Source organism: Xiphophorus hellerii, chromosome 23 (assembly GCF_003331165.1).
Source record: "Xiphophorus hellerii strain 12219 chromosome 23, Xiphophorus_hellerii-4.1, whole genome shotgun sequence".
In the NCBI taxonomy this organism is placed as follows: domain Eukaryota; kingdom Metazoa; phylum Chordata; class Actinopteri; order Cyprinodontiformes; family Poeciliidae; genus Xiphophorus; species Xiphophorus hellerii.
Genome location: NC_045694.1, coordinates 31,855,985 through 31,877,919, shown reverse-complemented (window position 1 = coordinate 31,877,919; position 21,935 = coordinate 31,855,985). Strand labels below are relative to the sequence as shown.

At 37.9% G+C, this 21,935-nt stretch overlaps 1 long non-coding RNA gene across 1 annotated transcript; it reads left to right on the top strand.

The window, feature by feature from the left end:
* Positions 1–585: 585 nt before the first annotated feature.
* On the top strand, positions 586–20,695 carry LOC116713914 (uncharacterized). Its single transcript, XR_004337946.1, has 4 exons — positions 586–1,090; positions 9,254–9,256; positions 20,581–20,591; positions 20,683–20,695. It is a non-coding gene; the product is annotated as an uncharacterized LOC116713914 (long non-coding RNA).
* Positions 20,696–21,935: the final 1,240 nt, after the last annotated feature.

Sequence of the window (21,935 nt, the reverse complement as noted above, 5' to 3'; positions counted from 1 at the left end):
ATGGAGCTTTGTAGGGGAGAACTGCCACTTCTTTTCCTATTCAGTTTTCTTTTGTTTATTTAGTTAAAGAAATAAGTTTGTGTCATTGGGTTTGTTTATTTTTCGTAAGATTAAATGGGTTCAAAGTTAATAGTTTCCTTTTGTTTGTTGTTTTAACATAAAATTCATACTAAAGACACTCTTCAGCTCACCTGGTGATGATTTGTAATTTCACATGATTTTCTTTACAATAAATTACTGGATAAAATTTAATTGATTGTCTCTTGTGGCTGCTTGAGGTCTGATGAGGTTGAATATATCATGTTCAAAATCCAATTAAAACTAGAAAGTGTGCGTTTCCTATGAAAATGCAAGTGTGAATGCTGAATGCTCAATGCTGAATGCTTTTGGTAAGAATGGCAAAAACGTTTGAAGTCAACTGCTGAAGACTTGCAGAAAGGCAAGAAATAGTCTATGCAGTGTAAAAAACCCAGGTAAAAGCCAAAATTAGCCAAAAAGCTAAAACTAGCTAAAATACTAATGATAGCATCTAGGATACCACTAGCATGCTGGGTTAGAGTAATACATTCTATGCAATGTAAAGAAAAAAAAAAAACTCATGTAAAACTTAAAATTTGAGAAGGACAGAAACGTTCCCCTATTGCTTCTGATAAAAACGGTGGGTGATTGAAATCCATACCTTTTATGGTTCCTGAGATATCGACATTTGTTTGGAGGGTCGTTTAGCTATAACACAGCTAAACGATGCCTGACTATAAAAAATATGTCACATGCAGTACAAAAAAAGCAACGTCAAAAGCTCAAATTATTCCAGCATAAAAGCTGTTAAACTGCCCAACTTCAAAATGGCCACTGCCTTGTTTCCTCCTGAAACTGGATGATTGATTGCCATTAATAGGCAGGACCTAAAACATCCACTGTGAAACACAACGGACATTTTATATTGTAATTCACAATTCTGTCATAGGATGGAACAGTTTCTCCCATGGGGTGAAAAATTCATAAAAAGCTGAATATTATAAAAAGTATGAAGGTTATGAATACCAAGAGATATAGCCGGCATTAGGAGAGCAAGCTGAATAGTATAAAAGTTGAATGGTGAAAATGGCACAAAGTATACAGGAGAAGTGTGAATGCCTGCAATCACACTAAAAATTCAAAAATACTTTACTGATCCCAAAGGAAAATCAAATGTTTAAAATGTTGTTGTAACTCATTAATTCAGATTCTTCAAAGAGTTGTTGTAGTTAGTGATGGTTGTTGGCAGGAAAGATCTCTTGTCTGTATTACAGTGAAAATTCTCAATGAATGGGCCTGGATCCAAATTTCTTTTACAGACATGACAGAAAGCTTTAAAGATAGCCCAGTAATCCCAGTAGTCACATAGGGCATTGCAAGACCAAAATATGTGACTGGTGGTGGCTGGTGATTGATGGCACCAATGGCAGTTATCATCCACATTATTGTATGTAAATGTTGAAGACAGACAGCTTCAGGTTCTGTTCTTCCTCTTAGATTAGATCAGATAATAATCAGATAAAATATATTTTCACTCAAGCTTTCAGGGATGACATGTTCTCAGATGAATATAAGTCACAGTGCTATAAAAATTTAACTCGAAGGAATTTAAAATCATACATGTTACTTCATTATTGATAGTTCAATAATGAAGTAAAATAATTTATCTATGGCTGGTATATAAATTGTTCAATTAATGGTAAATTATTATATTGAAATATAATTAATTTAATTAATGTTTTTCATCATTTTTAACAATATTAACTTGAGCTACAGCTCATTGTTTTTTAAAAATGATTTATCCTTGCAATAGGTTCTGCTTCCTCTACCCTTAATCTTGCTGTCGATAGCAGAGACAAAATGTTTTACTGAACATTTATAGACTTCAGTTCTCCAAGTCACTACCATATTATCCTTGCCGTGGGGTCCTTAAAGATTCTGACTTATTGTCTCTGGTCAGCCTTGCTATTTTACTTGCCACAGTAACAGCTTTTTTCTCTGGGGACCAATCAGCCAGACTCTTGGTCCATAAACGAATCGGTACTTTCCAGGATGCCTTAACTGACCCACTGCAATTGCTGCTTGACCTGTGTCACAGTGAAGACAAGAAAATAGACATCACTGCAGAAAAGAGCTGCAGTTTGTTGACTGAGCTAGCATGAAGTGAGTTCAGATGCCAGATGTCAGGAGGAGGAAAATAGAAGCAAAATTGGTTGTGATGTTTTAACCTTCTTTTATCCAGGTTTGAGTCAGGTTTGTACTTTTCCAAAGCAGGCAGCAGCTCCATATTGATTAGTGGTTGTACAAAAGGGTTCTTATGCGGCTCTATCTGCAGGATTTATTCTGAGAGGGATGAGCTGGCGCCTGTCTCCAACCATCAATGAACAAGAACATGGCGAGGTCTACAAGTCATCAATCACAGTGTAATGCAGAGAAACACACACATTCAACACATTCAAGCCTAATCACAGTTTAGAGAAATAAGTTAACCTAAAATCTATCTTTTGTAGAACTTGCACGAGGACCTTCTGACTGGCTATGACAAGACGTGGTCCAAAGCTGATGGGTTGCAGCTGAGGCACATGACCAGGTGATAGGATGATGCAGGTGAGGTTGAAGAGTCATCCAGTTTGAATTGGATGGTAGCCACAGCTACCATGGGGAAGTATAACAGAAGCAAGGCTGTCATGCACCGGTGCCATCAGGACCTCTGACCCCCATCAACATGTATTAAAACTGAAAGACAAAAATGTGTTTAAAACAAGTTTTAAAAGTGTACGATACAGGGCCATCTTTAGTATGTAACAGCAAATCGTTCCATAATTTGGGAGTGCCAATGCTAAAAGCTCTGTCTCCTCTGAGTTTCAGTTTTGATCTTCAGTACTTCCAGGAGCAGTTCATCAGCTGACCTCAGGCAGCAAGCTGGAGAGGTACGATGGGACAAGTCCATGCAAACTTTTAAAAACAAATAAAAGAATGTTAAAATGAACTCTAAAATTCACAGGCAGCCAATGTAGGGGCAATGTGCTTCCTTTTCCCAAGTCTGCTCACAAAATGTAAATTTAAAGACAATAAATGTGGTTTCCCTAATACAACCACCTGTTTGGAAGCAGAAGCAACTTTTATTATAACTTCAGCGAAGACTTCATGGACTGCTCTCCATCTCAGTGCATTTAGCTCCAACCAGAGCCAATACCTGCAAATTTCAACATTACTGTTTCCTCATACTGGCTACCTACGTTGAGGTGCAGGTAGCGCTAGCATCACTCTTTTCTGGTTTGAAGTTTAAAAAAAAAAAAGATTCATAGAAAAAAAACAACATTTTTTTTGCAGGCTGAAGTTTTTTTTGCTTCAGCCTGCAAAAAACCTGAAGAGTACTATAATATTATTATTGCACTAATTTATTGTGCTACAGACATTAGCTTGTTTGGGTGAAAGTGCCCACATAAGTGTTGCACATTTTCCAATATTGCATACATCTTTATGTTGGTTTTCACCACTTTGCCTAGCAACAACACTAGAGGAGCACAGCAATTGTCTCGCTGCATAATAGGGACATTTAGGTTGCATTTGTATTCAGTTTGTATTGTCTAACTCCTCAGTCTAAAGCATATATGATGTGTGGCCCACACTATGTTGTGGAATCAAAATTTTGTTGCTTAGCATAATAGTTTGGAGGGCGAGCTAAGTCTTAAGAGACAACATTGGTATTTGTGTATGAAATTGAGCTAGTCTGCCATGCTTATCATTTCAAAGTTCTAACATTATTTTTTAACTCTGAGTTAAAAAATAAGAGTTAAAAAATACAAATATTTTCTGTCTTAGGGTTCAGTGACACAGAACAGCTGACATGACAAAAGACTGGACAAGACTGAAGAAGCTGAATCACAGAACTTAGTTGCACTAATGTGAGGACGACAACTTCTAACCCAGGCTACAATACCTAACACCAGCTGCAATAGAAGGAAAGTCTTATTCTTGGTGTCACACATATATACTGTACATGTGGGTACACACACACACGCACACAGAGGAAGTGGACCATTAAAACCAACTGAATGTCAGCTGGGAAAATGGAAACTGAAGGCCTCTCACAGGGTTCATCTATGCACAACCACAGTGACAGTGATGCAAAAGATGTCCCTGTGTTCCTTTAAAAAACACAAAAAAGTAAACACACTACATCTGAAAGAATAAAATATGCACACATCATTAAGCACAAACCCCATGTGTACTGTCTAATTAACTGTCCCTGTGTATGAATGTGTCTGCATGTATCAGGGAACAGTAAGCGTCAAGTTGAATGTGTGTTACAGCAATTTGTAAGACTTAACTCACCTTCTTTGCCAATGTAAGTGAATAGCATTACTTTTATAAACTGTGACGCCCCTCCTGTAATATAAAAAACACACATGGAATATAGCATCTCTGCCTTACTTACATTTTTTAGTGTTGCCTACATGCTAAAATAAACTGTTTTTGCAGAATTAGTGAAACAGCAGGCCAGATCAGCTTTAGACATAGAACATATCAAAACGTTTATATTCCACGCATGGAAGCTTAATTTAACACAGGTATAAGCTCAATAGCAATGGCAGTAGGTATGTTAAGCTGCTTTTAATCATAAAAGAGTCTAATGAAAAGAAACAGCATGGAGACGTCCACAGGCTCTGAGAAAACAAGAAGAGGTAGATGAATAGAAAAAAGAAGACTTGTCACAGAGAAACATTCAGTAGAAAGAAGAGAAAAAACTTCAGCCTGTATGTGTATCACTAATAGAGGTGTGCCATATTATCTTGTGTACATACACGAGATAATATGGCAATATCGGTGGAGGTTTTGGGGTGGGTGGGAGGTTCAGCACATACCTGGACTGGGCCCAGGTGGGAGGCAGAATAGAACTTCAGGGATCCAAGCCTCTATCACATTTGAGGAGACCTAGAGAAGGCGGGCCCTCTCCTTTTAATATCCAGATTATGTGGGGTTTGTATAGGCTGTCCAGTCAAGATTGAGTCATGGTTGCTAAAAACTTTACAAGGACTACTGATTTTAGTAATGTAGTCGGTGTAAAATATTGAATGAAATGTTGTCCTGCATGACTGGCTTTATTTTCACTCTTTCAATCAATTAATCTAATTTTATTTGTATAGCACATTTCAGCAGCAAGGCATTTCAAATTGCTTTACATCATAAACACATAAACACAAAGTCATGCAACATAGAATCAACAATCAAAACATGACATTAAGTCAAGTTCCATCATTAAATTTGTAATTGATTACGTTTCAAATACAATCCTAAACAGGTGGGTTCTTAGTCAAGATTTAAAGGAAGTCAGTGTTTCAGTGGTTTTACAGTTTTCTGAAAGTTTGTTCCAGATCTGTGGTACATAGAAGCTGAATGCTGCTTCTCTATGTTTGGTTCTGATTCAGGTCTTCAGAGCAGACCAGAGCCAGAAGACCTGAAGAGTCTGGAAGGCTGATACAACAGCAGATCTTTAATGTATTGTGGTGCTAAGCCTTTCAGTGATTTATAAACTAACAACAGTATTTTAAAGTCTATTCTCTGAGTTACAGGGAGCCAGTGTAGGGACTTTAAAACTGGTGTTATGTGCTCTATCCTCCTGGTTTTAGTGAGAACGTGAGCAGCAGCATTCTGGATCAGCTGCAGCTGTTTGATTGATTTGTTGGACAGACCTGTGAAGACGCTGTTGCAGTAATCAATGAGACTAAAGATAAACACATGGATGAGTTTTAGTTATAATAACTGAAGCTGTACATTGACTCTAGATCTATATCTAGATCTATAACTCTAGATCGTTCCTCTTTAGGTCCAAAAATAATAACTTCAGTTTTGTTTCTTTCAGCTGGAGAAAGTTTTGGCACATCCACACATTTATCTGCTCTAAGCATCTGTTCAGTGATTGGATGGGTTCAGAGTCACCTGGTGACATCGTAATGTAGAGCTGAGTGTCATACGCATAGTTATGGTAGCTAATCTTACATTTAACTTTATGACACTCAAATTTACAAGTGCATCACCAATATTATCTCCAAGTATATTTTCGGTAAAACTCGTCACCAACCGTCCACCATCATCATAATCAGTCACTTGTCAACAGATTGTAAACTAGTTGAAGCAGTTTTACAGACTAAGTTAACATGAGCAGCTCTACATGTTAATAAAAGTGTCGATCCACTTTTATTTGCATAAAAGGTGACAAAGCTGAAAGAAAAAAAGAGAGCAAGGAAGAGGTAAGTTACAAAAACTGGACATCATTTTGTTTGTCTCTGGAGATGAACCTGACTTGTTGGCAGCGATTCAAGTCCGCCAAAACTGCCAGCACAGCCAGGGAGTCAAGTTAATTACTGATAGCAATTCTAGCAATGGTAATTCACAATGTGTGAGTTAGTTGTAAACTGCTGGTGACTGTAAATTCCAGTAGCTTATGTCCTCTTTCTTCTCCCTTGGCATTATAGCCGTGATGTCAGGGACTGAAGTCCGAGTTATAGTTGCACTTATGAAGTTTGCGTTTAGTGTGTGCAAACCCAGAGAGCTGTATGGTGTTTATAGTTAAGGCTTATATTGGTTGGAACCACCTGCAAGAACATCTTCCAAATCGTCCACTTTTGTGAACGGTGTTGATCAGCGCCGAGCTACAAAGGTCCAGAGGTGCATGAGGCTGGGTCAAACTGGGTACGCAGTGGGGTCGGCGTGCCCTGGTTCAATGCATCAACTATAAACCTAGCTTCAGTAGTTGCTAGCTGCTCCAGCCTCTGAGTTGAAATAGATAAAATGGGTGTCGAAATGATCCATTCGCTATCTGCTATCGCAAAAGTGGTGCTTGATGACAAATAGGAATCAGGTGACCTCAGGGCTCCAAAAAGGAAGATCCACCCATAACAGCTGTTCTTTGCTCACATCAGTCCGTTCATGTCATGAACTCCAGTATCCTCTGATCGTCAGTCTTTCCTCACTTTATGTGCAATAAGTGCTCCCTGTCTTTTCTCTGTCCCATCCAAGTTACTTCTCCCATCAGTCTGTAACACTGACTCTTTTCCGAATCTGCTGTTAGCACTCCAGGTGTTCCTGGAGCAAATGGCATTCTTCTTTCTAGACATTGCCAGCTCATTACTGCATTTGTGTCTAGACAGGTTGCAACATGAACTTGTCTCTGTCAGTAATATGTGCGTGTCACCCTGCACTGGCACATGGAATATAATGGTTGCTTTTCAAAATAGAAAGATAAACTCTGGTTGTGTTTTGACCATGTTGATCTGTTTATTAAAAGTGTTTATGGATGCTCAATTTTCATCTACATTTAGAGATAGAGATGGTCATTGTTCAAATCAGTTCAATTCAATTCAGTTTTATTTATTTATTGTAGTACTGATTCATAACTCAAGGAACATTGCAAAAGAAAAGAAAGAAGTAAATTCAGGCCGATCATAGAGAGAGAGATTCAAAGTGAAACACATTCTGACTGATCTTATCTGGTGTTGTTCAAATGATTTTTGATCACTGTGTTGACTATGGAACTAGTGTATTTTACTTGTGCAACAATAATTTGATTTGGTTATCAACAACCATTAATAAGAGCCAAGTGTAACTGTTAATAGAGTTTGTAATTTTAATCAAAATTAACATGTTGGAGGTCCACCAGGATTTTATAGTTAAACTGCTCTCAAGCTGTCAATTATTTTATGAATACCAGCCTGGTGAGGTGTGGAATTGTTCAACAACAGACTGAACAAGTTCACACACTAGCATCCTCAAACAGAAAGCAGTACACACATACACAAAGAAAACGCAAACAAGTTCTTATTTCTACAACAGAATTTATTAACTAATCTCTTCAACTTCCAGTTGAAATACTTGTGAATAAACTCCTTAACTCAGCCAGTAATATTCATGTAAGATATAAAGTAAAAGTGAAAAAGATGAATGAGAAAAATGTATAAATCATGACATAATTATAGTAAAAGTGTCAGGATCTGTGTTTTCTGTGTTCATTTAGAGTGTTTTGTGTCCTTGAGTCTCTTCGTTGTCCTGTCCTCCCCTTGATTGTTCCCAGGTGTGTCTCGTTCTGTGATTACCCTCCCGTGTATTTAACTCCACCTGTGTTCCTTGTTCCTCGTCGGGTCCTCGTCAATGTTAGCTTCTGTGACGTCAGTGTTTCCTTGTGCCTGCTGTTCATAGTTTTGCCTGGTTTTCTTCATTAAATCACCATATTCATCATACCTGGGTCCGCTGCATCTGCCTCACCAACTCAACACACCGCACTTTTGTGACAAAAAGAAGAATACTTAATTAAAATGAATGAAATAAAACTGCAGTCATATCACAGTTAAGCTTGGATATGGATCTGTCAGAATCAGTGTGTTTTATGGAATTGAGAATGTGGAGAAATTAGCCCTAAAACAAAAAAGAACAGTTGATATTAGGTCAAACCAGTTGACAATGTTAACCAGCTGGGAAAATAAAATATTAGGAGACAATGTATTTCTAATATTCTGTTAACCAGCTATCACAGTGACAGGTAGAAGGAAGTCAAGTGCTACTACTATGGCAGCAAAAGACATACATTCACAAGTTGGTGGATGAATGGAAGGCGCCATTATGTCTCACATGAACTATTGCTCAGTGAACACAGCAAAGCCAATAGTGGCTGTGGCTACAAGTACCTTCTCTTAACTCCAAGAGCTAATCATCAAATTTTGTAATATTGAAAGCCATGAGTTCAACTTGCTCTGGTGCCTGATAAGGCAAAGCAAAACACAATGAAATGAAAAATAAAATAAAGATCCTTAACTAATTATCTCTGCCCAGACACTGCCTCTTGATTGCCCTTTTACACTGAATCTACATCATGTCATCACACTGCAATGACAAAATCCACTGACTGTGACCCCAGTAATTACATACAATAGAAACAATGAAATTAAAAGATTGCACTTAAAATATGAGCTTTTTCCTGGTCTACAAGGACCTTAACTGCGCACTGGAGTGTGAATGAGAGTAACTCTGCAATATCTGTAAAAATCCTGTCTGATTATCTGCATGGTTTCTCCCTGCAACTCAATAAATTGCAGGGAATAAGTTCAAGCTTACTTTGATACACAGACATGGATTAATTAGTAATTATCTGCATGCAGCAGCATTTTTCAACTTACTTGGGTTGTTTGGAAGAAAACATTTTTCCTTTCGGCTCTGGCTAGTTGCTGAACATGACAAGGTCGTTCAGCTCAGCAAGCAGCAGGTCTTCCTTCGTTAATCAGATCAGAAGGTGCAACCAGCATTAGCATTCAGTGTGATGTCCCATAGCATGGAATCAGCTCCAGTCTGAACTCAAGATGTCAGATCTTATTTCATTGGAATTTTTTCGAGTGGGTTTTTAAAACATCCAACGTGATTCTATCAATCAGGTCGGCCCCTGAGTCAGGTCCACCTTTGGGAATCCCTCCTCATCATGCCGTGGTCTGATCGCTGGGATTTATATTTTAACATTCTCGTTTATTTTCAGTTCTGTATTAACTTAAACTCTGTCATAGTTAGTATCTTATTATGACAAACATAAATAATTTAATGATTTTCTGTTTGCTTTATAAGTCGGTAGAAATAGTACAAGAACACATTAAAACCTTCAGAATTACCAATAAGCTTAATGCGAAGGTTTTTTGAGTACAGCAAGAGGCCGGAGATTTCTGAAATAGTTCCATGCAAGCACAGGGAGAACGTGCACAGTCCAAATGGATAGGTCCCCTCAAGGTTTGGACACACAACCTTCTCTAACTGTTGCAGCTGTACCAGCCCTAATCCTAGATTCACAAATAAGATAAGATAAGATAAATCTTTATTGTCATTGTCACAAGGACAACGAAATTTAAAAGGTGCCATCAGTCAGTGCATATGCTTAAAAACAAAAAATAACTGTCTCACAATTCACACACAATGTAAGAATTAACAAATAACTGGTAAAAAAAAAACAAAAAAAAAACTAATAAATAAGAACAGCCACATTCTCACATACATCATTTATGATGATTAATGGTTGTTTTTGATTGCATTTAGTTTTGTTTCTCATTAGAGCTAACTTATAATTTCTAGAAGGCCCAGTGGTCCCAACAAGCACACCTGCCTACACATTGACACAAAACACACCTGTCACCATTAAGTGCTCACAGAGAATATGTTGTAAGTTGCACAGAATTAAACAAAGTAACATGACTTGTGTTTCTGACATGTTGTTAATATTAACTGATAAAAATATTTGATAAGAGTGTCGCTTGCTTATAAAATCTAACTGCTAACTGGAGAACACTGAAGAACTCTAAACAGAAATATTTTCTGTATCCAATGTTTTCTTGTTTGTCGTTATGAGAAAGATGGACGACTTGGTGTTGTGAATAATAATCTTACTCTATTTAGATGTAACCTCCTGAGTTCTCAAGAATAAATATATAGTTGTTGTTTTGGAAAATAACAAATTTAATGTATGGGAATTAATGTCATAAAATAGGATATAATCATTTCTAAGTCTTCTACTTTATAAAGTGTCATTAGTGGTGGGTCAGATATTATCAAGTTAACCAGGTTCTTGAGGTGTAATGTTAAATAAATAGAACCCATCTATGAGCTCCCTTTAGCCTGAGGAGGACTAGAGTGCATAGTGAGAAGGCAATTCATTCATCTGATCCAGGGACATACCTAAAAGCTGGAGAACACTGATCCTCAAGCCCTAGATTTGCCCAAACCTTTTGTCCATGATGCCATATATGTGGTGCACATCGCTGCAAAAACAATATGCTGATAATGAAAGATGGTTGTAGTTGTATCTGCTCTGAATTATTTCTCTTCTTGTAGAACTGGATGTTTGTAAATCACTAAAAATCTCAGTCAGTTCTTTGGTCCCAAATCCAGAGTATTTATTCCTCCTGAGACCCAAACTTTTGCTTACTTTGCATTTTTTTTTATTCTACATGTTATATGGGATTAGTTGGAGGTTATAAGTTTAATAACAAAACCCTGTCATGGTACAGGAAGTAATTTTTGAAAAAAAATAAACAAAAAAGGACGTCCCCATATGAGGACAGTAGGTTTATCTTTGCATCTACAAAAATTCTTTGCAATTTGTTATTCCAAGGTCCCAATTAGCCAGATTTCAGCTTTCCACAATTAACAACTCTCTAAAAAAGCAATGCCTACATATGAGGACACTGGGACGAGGGCATATGTCAGGGGACTTTCATGGCTCCCCAAAGATCTAAGTAGCGGAAAATCACACAGCCTTTCCCGGGGTAGCCCTGTCCTCTGCAATGCATTAGATTTTTCAGGTCCGCCATCCCCGGGAGCATTTGCAAACAGAGACATGTGGGATCTATTTGACCCAAGATCCTTTCCTTGACTGTGGAGGGTGTGCATTCTCTCCCTCTGCATCATGAGCATCTTTGTTCAGGACATTGTGCTTGTTGAGGAATACTGGAGCTACCACCATATGAAACTTGAGAAATATCATGATCGCCTTTTATGGGGTGCCATTTTCCAAGTTGTGTTGGCAATACAGCAGTCAAATATCAATAAGAGCAAGATCAGTGAAATGCCTAAGTGTGCATTGTCCACATCTAGACTGGACACTCATTCAGTTGTAGCTTATTCTTTCTGACAGGTTAACCCACCCATCTTGGTGGTGGACTTATGGTGGTGGACTTATACCTTTGTCCATTGCCAAAAGACACATTGGAAGGTGTCTTTAGACTGGTAAGATTTGATTTGATTACAATACACTGTTGTACCAGATAGCAAAGTTTCAAACAAATGTTTCAAACAGGAATTAACTTTGTTTGGGAGATCAGTGTACCAAGTACTTTGGTAGGCTTCAATTTCCAGCACAATTCATTCCAATGTAAAAAAAAAAAAAGTAATGTAAAAACAAAGATCTTTATTCCAACTGGATTGTGTGGTATACACTGTTGGGATGGGCAGGTACCAGTGAATGGGATCATTTACTTATCTATTGAGAGACATTCTAGTGGAGCCTGAAGATGGCAGTCATTGAGTACAAAATTCATTCAATATTTTACTTTCCACAACTTGTCAGTTTGTCTTGTATGTCTCTTCAATATGTCTAGGCAGAATCTGTTCAGGTTCTCCATGTTTAAGTGCTTCCCTGGATTTGGGTTTCTGGAATGCTTACTAGATAATTATTTGGTTGGAGAATTTACCACTTGCAACAATTATTTATGCTTGTAAACTGTTTAAAATTATCCCAGATTTATCTAACAAAAATGTGTGATCAAATACCATTTATAATAAACATTTACATTTGTAAAAACTTGTAAATATTTTCAGGTTTATCCAATGTCATGGCACAATTAATAGGGAAATATAGTCCCAATGTCCCCAAATAAGTACTTCACCTTTACTGACATTGAACTTTTCTGCAATTGCAAAAATGTGTCAAATTTGCATGCCTTATGAAACTAAAGACAAGACTGTACACTAGTTTCAAGTGTGAAATATGATTTGACTTTTAATAGTTGCCATTTTCTGCAAGAGTTGTTGTAGAATCTTTTCAGTGGGATCACCACCATCTTGTTTTCACTAAAATGCATGTTATATTGTTATAGTACCACTAGAGGATGCTGGTAGTGTCTACTAATGAGGCCAATGGGTCCGACTTTAAAAAAGGTGAAGTATCATGGTCTGAGGACACATGGCCTCAGAAGCTGTACATGAAGATGTTTTTATTTCAGCGTCTGTTAGATAAGATAAGATTTATTTGTCATTGTCATCAACAACGAGATTGAGATTTGCTCGACTCGAGTTAAAATGCAGGTTATGTGTATATACATAATATACAATATGCATATACATACATACATAAAAAAGATAAAGAAATAAATAGTACAAAATGAGAAATAAATAGACATCAGAAGATGGTTGCAGCGCCTGGAGGTGTCGCAACAGAATTTACATTTTTTAACAAAGTGGTGTCAAGAGCAGAAGTTCTTATGCCTTTGAATTTAGTGCCATGATTGCCATTGGGTAAAAACTGTTTTTTAGGCGATTTGTCCTGGTTTTTATTGCTCTGTATCTCTTGCCTGATGGCAGCAGCTGGAAGAGACCATGGCCAGGGTGTGAAGAGTCATTTAAAATGTCCAAAACTTTCTTGTGGAGCCTGGAAGTGTATTCTGTTCCATAGTGGGGAGGGGGCAGCCTATGGTTCTCTCTGCTGCCCTAACAACCCTCTGGAGAGCCTTCTTGTCCACGGATGTGCTACTGCCGTACCAGACACACAGACCGTACGTGAGCACACTCTCTGTGGAGCAGTGATAGAAGGCCTGCAGCAGGTCTGAGGGGAGACGGTTCTTCTTGAGTATTCTCAGAAAGTACAGTCTCTGCTGTGCCTTCTTCAACAGCTCCTTGGTGTTGGTGCTCCAGGTTAGCTTGTCCTCCAACTCCATGCCCAGAACCCTGAACACTGGGACCCTCTCCACACAGGTCCCACTGATGGTGAGAGGCTGGATGTCCGTTTTGTTCTTCCTGAAGTCGATCACCAGCTCCTTTGTTTTGGAGGTGTTGAGGAGCAGGTTATTGACTTTGCACCACTCTGACAGCCGCTTCACCTCATCCCTGTACTCCAGCTCCCCCTTCCCGCCTGAGATGAGACCAACAACAGTCGTGTCATCTGCAAACTTTATGATCTTGTTGCTGAGGTGGTTGGAGACACAGTCATGAGTGTAGAGGGTGTAGAGAAGTGGGCTGAGCACGCAACCCTGTGGCGATCCGGTGTTCAGGCTCACAGCAGTGGAGGTGTGGGGGCCCAGTCTGACCCTCTGGGAGCGACCTGTTAGGAAGTCCAGGATCCAACTGCAGGTGGCTGATGGGAGCCCAAGGTTTGCTAGCTTGGACACCAGACGTTGGGGAAGTATAGTATTAAATGCTGAGCTGAAGTCCACGAAGTTCAAGTATATATACAAAATGACAAAAGAACGGCTTTGTGAAGAAAAGTAACATTTTTAAATGGCAGAGTTAATTATTTTAAAATATAGAAAATAGAAAAAATATTGGTAATTATAAGTGACCTAAAAGAGGAAATGTTTAGTCAAACATCAGACATTGAGGAAAACAGTGGTCTTAGGTCTGTTTAAGTAGCGTACGTATCTGATATAATCTAGTTTCAGACATGATGATTTGCAGCTGATTGTGGAAGCCACTCTGGCCAAGTGACAAAGAGCTTTTCTATATTATTCTTTTAATTATTCACATTGATTCCCCCCAGCAGCAGTTGCCTTGTTTCGTTCCTGACTGTAATGCATTTGTGTCTGCTGCATTGATGAATGTGTCGTAATTTTAATCTATGCAAGGCAACATCCATCTGACTAATGCAGGACTCTGAGATAAATCACTACAGTCCTGCCCTGAGAGCTACCAGCCATCTCTCTCTCCCTTTCTCTGGCACTGTCAGTACTTGGTCTATTGAGTACATTCTTCTTTATCCACTTTGCTTTCCTTCATTTTCTACAAGGCTTCACTCAAGCTTTGACCCTTCTCATTTGATTTGGTGTGTTGTAGCTCTCCCCTGTGTGATGTTTTTCCTGTTCAATTGAATTGTGTGTTAAAAGAATAAAATATTTTCCAGGAGAACGACATCCTGATTCTAGTAGTGTTTTTGGTGCCTTCTGTAGTCTTACATCTTGGCCAAACGTTTCTAAAAACTGTAAGAATTCTTTAAAGCAAAAACTGCAGTTAACTCCCCGATCACAAAGTTTCCTCCACATATTAATGCCTTGTATGTGTCAGAACAGTGTGCTCCTCTCACAAGCCTGGTTTGGCTTTTCCAGTGTATGCTCCCCATGTAGCTGTTAGATGTTCGCTGCTTCTCCTGTGCCTGGCACGTAGAGCAACAGATGATAAAGATACTCACTTCTATAGTCATCAGGGGAATGTGCAATGTTTGAATAAAAGTTTCTTTGTGCAGCATCATCCAAACAAAACTCTTTAAAGTAAAAGTGCCTTCCAATGCAATTCCACTCGAATAAATTCTCATTTACAGCTCAGTCTGGGGTTTCTCCCCTTGCCTTGGATTGTCTCCAGTACATTTTTTAACCGGATCAATCTACGCACAAAAGGAGAGGTTGTGAACTGTTCTGTGCTGATTTAGAATTGTAGTCTGCTTGTAGTTTTAACAATGGCAGCAGAGGAAGTGAAGGAAGCTGTTCAGTCAGTGTTGGTCACGCTTACAAATATTGAATATAAACATCTGCCTTATTCAGATCAGCAGGACAAAGAGAAGTGAAGTACGCTGGCTGCCAGCTGTAAATTATTTCATTAGCCTAATTTTAAATAGTTTAAATAGTTAGAATAACGTATTCTTGCCTGCATTCGGAAGTCGACATGCGAACTAGAGTGGCTGCTGACAGAATGTGAAATCGACTGATAATCCAACAGTTGTGTCTGAATTCAGGGACTGCATCCTTCTAAGGCCGAATTTGTAGACCGCTTATGTCATAGCCTGTCCTCCAACTTCGGCCAACATGTGCGCACTTCTTTCCCCCAGATTTGAAGGATGGGTCTGGTGTATCCTTCAGGTCCCACCATATCCCATAATTCATTGCGGGTCTAAACTGGGTGTTCAGGCGAAGCGGCAATGGCTGTGAAGAGCGGCAAATTATTTAGCAACATTTAGAGACACAAAATGACTTTTTACAATGTTTTGTGGTCAGAGTGTAGCTGTGTTGATCTCAAATATCTGCTCAGCTCATCAATAAATCACCTAATTTCATTATTGCTCCAACATTTTCAGATGCATTAACAGCCAGCTCTGCTCACCAGCTGCCAGCTGGTTGGCGCTCCAGGTTTGGGTTACTGGGAGAGAACGCCTGACTCCTGGCATATTGTTTTAAAAATTCCCTCTAGCTTTCCCCAATGAGTTGAGGTTAAACACTGATATTATTTAGTCAGTCTAGCAGCTTGGTTTGCCAAAGTATTTAATTTCTTTCTGAGCAAATCAGTTTTTGACTGAGCAAAAAGTTTGAAAAGGTTAACGTTCAAACTTTTATGTTTGAACGTTCAAACATAATAGCTTTATGTTGAACAGTATTATATTTGAAAATGAATAATTTGTTTATATTTATTCCTTGTGGAAATGTGCTATACATGTTTGAACATTTTAGCATCCTTCGAAGTACCTGGTCTATGTAGGGCGGTCCTTCAAAGGCCGCAAAAATTGACGACAGGAAGAGAGAAGCTGTGATTTCAGACAGGTCTAGAATCCAGCTAGCTATCTTGCCTCCACCCCTGTGTAACTTATGTTGCCTAGCAACTGATACAGCGTTAAGCACAGATTGGCGCAAAGGGAAAAAAATGGAGCATAGGTATTTTTTATAATCAGGGAATGACTTTATTGCTGGGTTTTAGACACATGACCAGGATGACGCATGAAATTCAGATAGTGGTCCGGAAGTAGATTTCTCCGATTCAAAACAGATCAAAATGGATCACAACGAGTAGCTAACATCTTAAAAAGGCTGGAACAGATGAGGCATTTTGAAAAAATACGCATCTAGGATATGATCCGCATTATCTTGGTATAAAAGACTTCTCTTCTAATATTGAGGATTTACCCGGTGTCGAGGCGATCCACATACTGTAACTATCTGCAGCTGTAGAGTTCATATTATAAGACCCAGAAGAAAGTTTTCAAAAGCCTGGAAACGTAGAATTATTTTGTTCAAGTTGGGTCAAGCATTTGGGATCAAAAGAAGCATTAAATGACTGTCAACTTGTTTCTGGGTGAGTAGTGAGTTGTGCTATTTTAAGTAATTAGTCTATGATAACAATGCTATTGCTAAGAACAAACTAACCCATGTTATTTCTATAAGCTAGGGTCTCCTGGTAAATAATTTAGTTAGCTTCTGTAAACCCAACTTCATGCTGGAGTTGTATGTTAATGTTGAGTCGTTGTAGGATGCTGGATTCAGGTCCAGTTTAGGTCAACCATTCACTGCGATCTACAGAAACCCCCGTGTTCGTGGCCAGACATAAAATATCTGAAAATACAATTTAAGTGACGCCATTGTTACCTGTTAGAAAGTGGAACTACAAACTCTGGCATTGTTAGTTTCACCTCCTGTTTTTAGCCGTAGATTGTTGATCCACTATTCTTCTCTTTTTTCGGCAAGTTTTTAAAAATGAACTCACTTGTGACCAATTACCTTCGAAACACGAAAATAACGCTTATCTTTCTCTCTGTTGGAACAACCATACACAACTCAGACTTTAGGCATTTTGATGCTGCATCCACAGAAGTAAACGGGCTGCATTTAATTCTTGCCCTCCATCTGCATTGGGTGACGTCGATCTGAAACCCAGCAATAGCATAATGTAAAGCTCAAAAAAGTTGATTATACATGATACTTCCCCTTTAAGGCAGACAAGGTTTGTAGACAATCACACATGTACATTAATAGCTGCACAACGGTGTGCGTAATTATTATTAAGCGATGTCAGCTTTGGCCCTGCTGGAGGACAATAAAATGATTCAGAGTGAGCGTGTTTAGAGATCAGTCTGGTCTGCTGGCGCATGATGACAGGTTTGTCAGCCACTTCAGATTGCCATGGACCTTCATGCTGGAGCTCTGCACAGACCTGCCTATACTTTACCAGTTGAAGTTTTCCCAGTGCTGGGATCCCTTGCATTGGATCACTTTAGTGGGAAATGGATAACAAGTTGGGATGTTGCTCATATACACAAGGTCCATCCATTCTGCAGCTGAACAGGAAGAAAGGTGCAGTTGGCAGCAATGAGCGGACTTCCTAACATGATCAGAGCCATCGACTCCATTGATATTAATGTAAGAACACAATCTGGAAATGAGTGTGTCTTTATGAATAGAAACCATTTCCATTCTTTAAATGCACAACTTATATTTGATGCGGAAATGTGCCTAACAAATAGTGACATGTTGGCCTGGTTCAACATGATTCCTTCATGCTGTGTAATAATTGATCTCCTGCTCAGCACCTAGTGGGAGTTTTTACAATTTTGATGATCAAGCCAAGATCATCAAAATCACAAAATGTAAAGGCTCAAAATATTTGAGTCTTTACATTAAATTATATAAAATATCTAAAATGATATATATATATATATATATATATACAGTATATTTGTCACTATGGTGTAATTTCTTTGTACCTCTGTAATCATTTTTAGAGCACATGCAAGCATTTCTTTCATTGTGGGGTGGTAATATAATGGTTGATGTTCCTGTTTCAGTCTGTAATCCTCATTTACCTGTGTTAGAATAATTATCTAAGTTCATTTACTTGTGAGTTTATTTGAAAGGTTATGTTTTCATATTATTATTTGATGTTACTTGACTTCTTTTCTTCTGTGAAATACTATTAACCATTTGTAGGATGTTTGCCTGAAGGCTAGAGACTTTGCACATTCCTGTGGTATCAGCTTCCATCTGTAACTGATTAGTTGTGGTCAGCCATGCCCTTTTAAGGGCATGCCCACAGAAGGTTCTAGGACACCCTGTAGAAAAAGGTCATTGGTCAAATTCTTTGTGTGACTATGTGAGAAGGCCCAACCTCCTTCCTTGTATTTTCTAATAAAGCCAAATGCAGAGAAAGATCTGGCAGAGTTGATCCCAGACAGTGTTTTACAGCGATTCGTCGCGTCTCGGATCTTCCCTCCTATTCTGCAGAAAAGACAATCACGACTGGTCTGAATCCTTGCTAGATAGGAATTAAATAAACCTATCATTTGGGGGCTCGTCCGGGATTCCCGATATACCCGCCGCTGACGGAAGGAGTAAGACGCGCTGAAAACTGCCGGCAGTCAGGTTCTTTAACCTGAAAGTCCCGGGGGGCAATTTCCTCGCTGGGCCAGTGTTTTAGGTCAACCTCCTTCTGCCAACGGTGGATTGACGGGACTCAAAACCGAGACAGAGCAGGATTCAACCAAGTAAGTAAATGGGATTGTACGGGCGGTTTTCAAGTCCCCCGTTTGACGTCAAGTGAAAAAAAAAAAAAAAAAAAAAAAAAAAGGGAAAGTATAAAAAACACACGTAGGGAAAGGCAATAAATGTGATACCTTAAGAAAACAGTGGGAAAAAGCACGTGGTCGGCTTGTTGGATGATTGTCAAGAATTCTCCACTCAAATCATTTATTGAATTAAGTTAAAGCGAGAATTACCGCGACAATAACTTGGCCGCCACCTCAATTTTCCTATTCCCGGTTCTGTTGGTTCTGTGTTGGTTGTTGTAAGGAACGGGAAGAACACACTGTAAAATATGGGTTTTTCACACGGGAAGGAGAAAAGTCTTAAAGGGGATGAGAAGTTAATGTGTCAGATGGAGCCAGGAAACTTAATGTACCTGACTAAATGGAAAAAGAAGTACGGTGCAGATGGCATGTTGAAAGTAAAGAAAAAACGTGGTGTTTTGGTTTTAAAATAAGGGTTAAGTAAAAAACTGGTACCAGAAAACGGGAAGTTATTGGTTGTTGTTAGATTCTAACATAAGTTTGAGATGTCTCTTTTTAAATGTGCACGGGTTTTTAAAACAGGTTCCTGAAGACGAGTTAAAAAATTAATTAAATTAAAACATGAAAAATGTTAATAAAACATTGGAAAATTCCTGAAGCTTCAGTAAAATTTGATAAAATAATGAGGACAGACTGAAAATTGGTGACTGATGAAATTTTGACTGACTACAAATCTGACCAGATGTTTTGTGTTTTTGTAATGTGCTTTGTGTTTTGTATTGTGTTGCAATTCATGTTGGTGTGAAAGAGTGTGTGATTGGAGATAAAATACCACTTGGTATTTTATGTCATATAAATACAGAGTTTTTTTAGTTTAATTCGTGGTGCAAAATTTCCAGTTTTTACAAACATCCTCTGTGTTAAATTGGACTAAATTATTAAAATTAGGCAATAACAGCAGTAAGTGTGACCTGCAGTGTAAAGATTGGAAGGTTATTGAAAGATAGAATCCTGATAAAATAAATCATCTGAACAAATTGAAAATAAATTATGGGTTCTATGGTTAAATAAATAAATAAAGAAAGAAAGAAAGAATAAGCCAAGAAAATTAGGTCACAGAGGATTGTAGAAATGATGTATTGGCAAATTAATAGATAAATACATAAATGATTAGGTAGAGAAATAAATAAAATAAAAAACTGTGTATAGAATTATGCACTAAAATAGTAGATAAAAATGTTGATAGAATGAAATACAATTAGCTACAATGGGACTTTTAAAATGGGTAGAGGATACTGACAAAAACGAAGCTTTTTAGAGAAACAGGCTCTAACTCTAAGAGGAATTGCTCAGATAACAACTAACTGTAGCATGCAACCGATTTTAGATAGTTTCACAATCAGTCTTTTTAAAACTGACCAAAACTTTAGCATAGATAAAATATCATTAAATCTACAGGACTTACTGATAATTAGACAGAATAAATTAGAAGTAACTCTCTTGTTAAATAGAAATTGATTAAATATAGAAAAGTTTGCTAAAATTGACAAGATTTGTTGTTGAAGGATAACATTAAGTTTGAAATAACTTATTGGTTAATGAAAAAAGATCATATGGAACTATTGTAGAGAATCAATGTTAAACTGTAATAAGAGATGATTAAACAGTGCCTACAGAAAGAAGAGAGGGCTGCAAATAAAATAAGAAAATAAAGAAAAATAAATAAATAGAACAAAACAGGAAAAAGCGACAAGTATGTTTATTTAGACATGAGAATAATTAAGCCCAAGGAGGAGTTGCAACCCCCACTTACAGAAGTTCAGCACGGGAGAACAAGCAGCTGTAAGGCAAATCATTTTCTCTCCCATCATTTAAAGTACCTCCTGACAAAATATCAGAATATAAGTTACAATTTTAGTAGTGGAACGACAAAAGGTACCCCAAAAAGGTTTTTAAGTTCAAAATTTAAAATTAGAAGAAACTAAAACATATCTGATGATTCAAGTGCCAAAGCCTAATAAAGCAGTAAGAATTGGGAGTTCCTCCTGCAAATCCTTATCGGCTCTCTTTCCTGCCATAAAGTCAGTCCCTCTGAGAGGTGAGGGAGGGGTTTTATGGTAGGCTTAAAGATTTGTTTTGTGATCTGACAATAGAGATTGCTCAGACTAGTGTAGTGACTGTAAAACATAAATTGTGACATCTAAAAAAAAAATACAAAGGTTTCAATTAAACTTTTTTCCTAAGGAACATAGAGATTGGCTGTTTAAATCTTGGGGTTTTGTTTGGCATTGTAGATTATAGGAAGTTGTAGAGAGTGATTATCATCACATAAGGCAGGATTTTGATGTAGTTTAGTTTCCTAAAATTCAGAGAAACATTTTCTTTTTAGAGTAGATAGTTTAAGCAAGCAAATACATAGTGAGCAATTAAATAATGTGGAAAATGTTAAAAGTAAGTTTTTAGCATCAAAACACTGAGTCTGTGACAGCTGTCCTGACTGTCACACACAGACACTATTGGTAATGGTTTTCTGTTTTCCCTTCATATTACTTTATATATTGATTAGTGAGTAGTTTAGATTTTTATCTTTAAATTTGTTTTCATTAGTCTGACTCTTTAGTTGGCTATTTGTTGTGCACCCATTTAGTTAACTTTATGTGTCAGTTCTTTGTATATTTTGTTAAATATAACAAATTAATTTCTTTCTTTTGAGTTGCCAGTTTCCTCTGGACCTGTTGCTGAAAATCGTACAGATGAGCTCCAGCTGATTGGTGTCCATATATGGGTGTCAAACTTCCTTAGCGGGCCATTCCATTTGTTCACCAGGGGAGGGGGAAATTTGGTCTTTAGTTTAATTTCTTTCATTTGTAGATTTAGTAATATTCTGACCAGTATTTGCTAGGTTTTTTGTGTGTTTAAT